The sequence below is a fragment of the Talpa occidentalis genome, unplaced genomic scaffold (genome assembly GCF_014898055.3).
Source record: "Talpa occidentalis isolate TD23 unplaced genomic scaffold, MPIMG_talOcc4v2.1 talOcc4.14, whole genome shotgun sequence".
In the NCBI taxonomy this organism is placed as follows: domain Eukaryota; kingdom Metazoa; phylum Chordata; class Mammalia; order Eulipotyphla; family Talpidae; genus Talpa; species Talpa occidentalis.
The window spans coordinates 26360075-26364436 of NW_023601433.1; the positions used below are offsets into that span (position 1 = coordinate 26360075).

Genomic DNA, 4362 nt, shown 5'->3' on the forward strand with positions numbered 1-4362 from the left:
TGATTCTTCCCAGGCCCACGTATGGGGAAACTAGTACCTCACACCTCCTCCCTGTCCAAGGAACCCAGAAGTTTAAAGTGCAGTGGGGAAGGCAGTGGGTGGGACATATTTGCATGGGCAGCCCCTCCCTGTGAGGCAGTGGGGAGGAGATAAGGAAGGTCTGAGGCAGCTTGTTCAGAGCTGTAGGGAGCCAAGGGGCTGTGAGCACCATGGCCTGGACCCCTCTCCTCCTCCTGCTCCTCTGTCACTGCACAGGTAGAGACAGGACTCAGAGACCCAGACTGTGTCGATCCTGAGGCATTACCACTGGGCCCCAAACCCATCCAGGACTGATCTTCATGTGCATGTATCTGTGTTTGCAGGTTCCCTCTCCCAGCCTGTGCTCACTCAGCCGCCCTCCCTCTCTGCCTCTTCTGGAGCCACAGCCAGACTCACCTGCACCCTGAGCAGTGGATTCAGTGTTGGTGGCTATGCCATTCGCTGGTACCAGCAGAAAGCAGGGAGCCCTCCCCGGTATCTCCTGTACTACTACTCAGACTCAGATAAGCACCAGGGCCCCGCTTCTCTGGAGCCAAAGACACCTCGGCCAATGCAGGCCTCCTGCTCATCTCTGGGCCACAGCCTGAGGAAGAGGCCAACTACTACTGCAACATATGGGATGGTAACTCTAATTCTTCACAGTGCTCCAGACCCAGGAGGAAGTGAGACAAAAACCTCCCCACTGCTCTGCTCTGCTCACAAAGGGAGCCTGGGGGGACCTTCCACACATGTGTGGGCTCTCACCCTGCACAGACAGAGCCTCATACACATTCCTCAGCCCTGGGAGACCATCAGTGTCTGGGTCTGTCCATGTCAGCAGGGACCTGGGCCTACAGCATCCATCCCTTGATGAGCCAGGTTTAGTTTCCATCTCTGTGGAGGACTTAATTTTTGACTCCTCACCTTTGAATCGGAGGTCAGACCATTGTCTCCTTACAGGGTTTGGAGGATTAAATTATGCCATCATGTGAATTATTTCATGTGCAGCCCCCACAGCTGCCAAATTCATTGTCCCCACTCACCCGCCTGTTCTAGGAGCAGACACCCCAGGATGGCCTCTTCCCGATCCTCCTTGACTCCTGCTCTTTCCCTTCCCCCCGTTCCATGACTTACCCGTCAAGGCAGGCAATGTAAAGAGAACTGGTTTTCCTTTGAGAAATGAATAAAACCCAGGATCTATCAGATACGGGACGGTCGTGATGGACAGGGTGTGAATCTCTGGGTGTCAGCGTGGGTGTCAGCGTGGGTGTCTGCAACCCCGACACGGGTTCTCACCTCTCTCCCTGGGGATGGGGACACGGGACATGGAGACACACGTGGCCCAGCGTGGTGATAAGATTGGACAGTGCTGACCCCGTCCTGACCACAAATGCCCACTGGGCTCTCCTCTCACATGGGCCCAGGCCCCTCTATTGTGCCGAGAACGTGAAGGTGAATCCCAACCACTCGGACATTGTGGACTCCAGGGGAGAAGCCCTGTGGGTGCAGACACGAGCAGAGTTGGACATTTTTACAGATTTCAATGATGTTCTCATCCAACCCATGGGCCCCTAGGGGCTGCCAACTGTGCTAAGTGGGCAAGGAGAGATGAAGACCCGCAAAGTGTGCATCTGTGTAAAGAAGGGGAAAGCAATGCATCCTCCAAAACTTTTTTTCAGTGCCCTCCTGTGTGTGATGCGGGGAGGGTGGTTATGGAGAAAAATCTCAGGTGTTACAGCTTCATAAGCAAAGTGGCCCTTAGTTTGAGTGACATGGAATATTCTGCAAAATAAATGAGATTTCTTGTAATTCTTCTTCACTTGTTTCTATTCCATGTTTATGTCTAATTTCAATTCTTCATAGTATTTATTGATTAAGGCCTCTGATACATTTTCCTTCTAGTCCATAGTCGCTACACTCACCTCTGTCTCTTCAGAATTTTTCTGTTTTCTTGTGACTTGTGACGATGGAATCTGTAGAGCACCTCAGTGTCCTCCATCTTCCTGCCTGAGTGATGGGGCCTCCTTTACAGCAGGGATTCATGCCTTGCCCCTTGGTCCCTTCTGGAGAAGACTGAGGCCTGGCCTCCACTCCCTCCATGCAGAGCCCACTCACCCCATGACTTTTTTTTTACGACGTATTTATGCTGGGCCTCCCTGGTTACACAGGGAGTTAAGATGCAACGTATGAAGCAATCTGCAGCCTCTGCAGCACTTTGATCCCCAGCTGGCCAGCGAGCAATCCACATGGCGCAGCAGACCTCTCCTGACTCGTGCACTTCTCCCCTTGGCAGTGTACTTCAGTCAGTCTGCCTGTTCTGTTCCCCACTCTGTCTCTGGTGGATCCTCTCATCCCCCCGCACCTCTGGCCCGTACCCCAGCTCCTGTATGCATAAATAAATAAATCTTTTAAAAAATAATATCTATGTAAAAATAAATATCTTATTCAAGTGTGTATACATATTTATAAATATTCCTGAAACATTTGCTGAATTATTGACCTTTGATTATGCCATTGAGTTTATTCTTAGAAATTCCCATTCTGTATTTGTTACCTGAGCTTCCTCCAAAGCCCTGCACCAGCTCCAGTGCCCATCTTCTGTGTCACCTGAGTGGATGCACATCTGGATCATTTACCTTTTTGTATAAAGTACTCATAATAGTTCTCTATATAGTTTTTTCTGCTTCCATGACAGTAACCAAATGCAATGTATGGGATTCACAGTCCCTAGGAATCACACCTGCAGGAGTGAATAGACAGTTTATTGTGAGCTGCAGACTCTTGGGCTTTGGGCCATGGTGACTGTGTGCCCTGAGACCAGCAGGGCACTGTGGGACTGCCCCGTGTTCTACACACAGTAGCCCTGGGAGCACATTCACATTAAGGAGTCTGGGTGTAGGTCTATGCCCTGTGGTCTAGATGGTTACGTGTCCTCTCTGGCCAGGCTCAGTCCCCTGAGCAGGAACCTGTGTGTGCCATTTGCAGGTGTTTCCTCCCAGGCCTCTCCCGAGGATAAGGGTGTGAGCTGCTCTAGCACCAGGGCTCAGGGACAGGCTGGGAAGTCTCTGGATGTACCATTTTTTTAAACTTTTTTACTTTAACATTTATCATTTTTTTAAACAATATTTGCTTCCCCCCACCCCCTCAGATTGAGTCCCCACAGAATTTCCTTCCCCAAGGCACCCCATGCACCATCACCACAGTCACTGTGCTCCTTCCTCCCTCTAATCCCTCTCCCTCCTCCTCCCCTGCAGTATATCTCTGGTTTATAATTGTCTGGTTTTGCTTTGTTGTGTTTGTACTGTTATTATATTTTTTACGCTGATGTCTTACTTGATTCCCCTATATTCAGGCTATAAGTGAAATCATCACATATTTTTCTTTTTCCTTCTGGCTTATTTCACTGAGCATAATTCCTTCTAGCTCCATCCACATTGCTGCAAATGGCATGAGTTTACCTCTTTTGATTACTGTATAATATTCCATTATGTATATATACCACATCTTCTTGATCCAGTCATCTATTCTGGGGCATTTGGGTTGTTTCCAGGTTTTACCTATTGTAAATAGTGCTGCAATAAACATGGGTGCACAGGTGCTCTTTTGAATCACTGTTTTTGTTTCCTTTGGGTAGATCCCTAGTAGTGGAATTGCCGGATCACATGGTAGCTCCATTTTCAGTAGACCGAGGAACCTCCAAACAACTTTCCACAGTGATTGGACCAGTTTGCTCTCCCACCAGCAATGCAAGAGAGTTCCTTTTTCACCACATCCTCACCAACATTTGTTGTTGCTTGTTTTTTGAATATGTGCCAGTCTTACTGGTGTAAGGTGGTATCTCAGTGTGGTTTTGATTTGCATTTCCCTGATTATAAGGGATGTTGAACATTTTTTCATATGCCTGTTGGCCATTTGCATTTCCTCTTTGGAGAAATGTCTTTTGAGTTCTTCTGCCCATTTCTTGACTGGATTGTTTATTTTGTTTTTGTTAAGCCCTGTGAGTTCTTTATATATCTTTGTGAGGAGTGCAAAGATTTTTTTCCCAACCAGTGGGGTGTCTCTCTGTTTTGATTAATGTCTCTTTTGCTGTACAGAAGCTTTTCAGTTTGATATAATCCCAAGTGTTTATAAACTTTGCCTTCACTATCACAGCTTTGGATGATGAGTCTTTAAAGACATTTCTGAGATGTATGTCTTGTAGTATTTTTCCTATATTTTCTTCTATATATTATATGGTTTCAGGTTTTATGCCTAGTTCATTTATCCATTGTGAGTTGATTTTTGTGCACAGTGAGAGGTAGTGGTCTAGTTTCATTTTTTTGCAAGTGGTGATCCAGTTTTCCC

At 47.4% G+C, this 4362-nt stretch overlaps 1 pseudogene; it reads left to right on the forward strand.

Annotated features, from left to right (window-relative positions):
- Positions 1–209: 209 nt before the first annotated feature.
- LOC119244030 (probable non-functional immunoglobulin lambda variable 5-48) lies at positions 210–705 on the forward strand (annotated as a pseudogene).
- Positions 706–4362: the final 3657 nt, after the last annotated feature.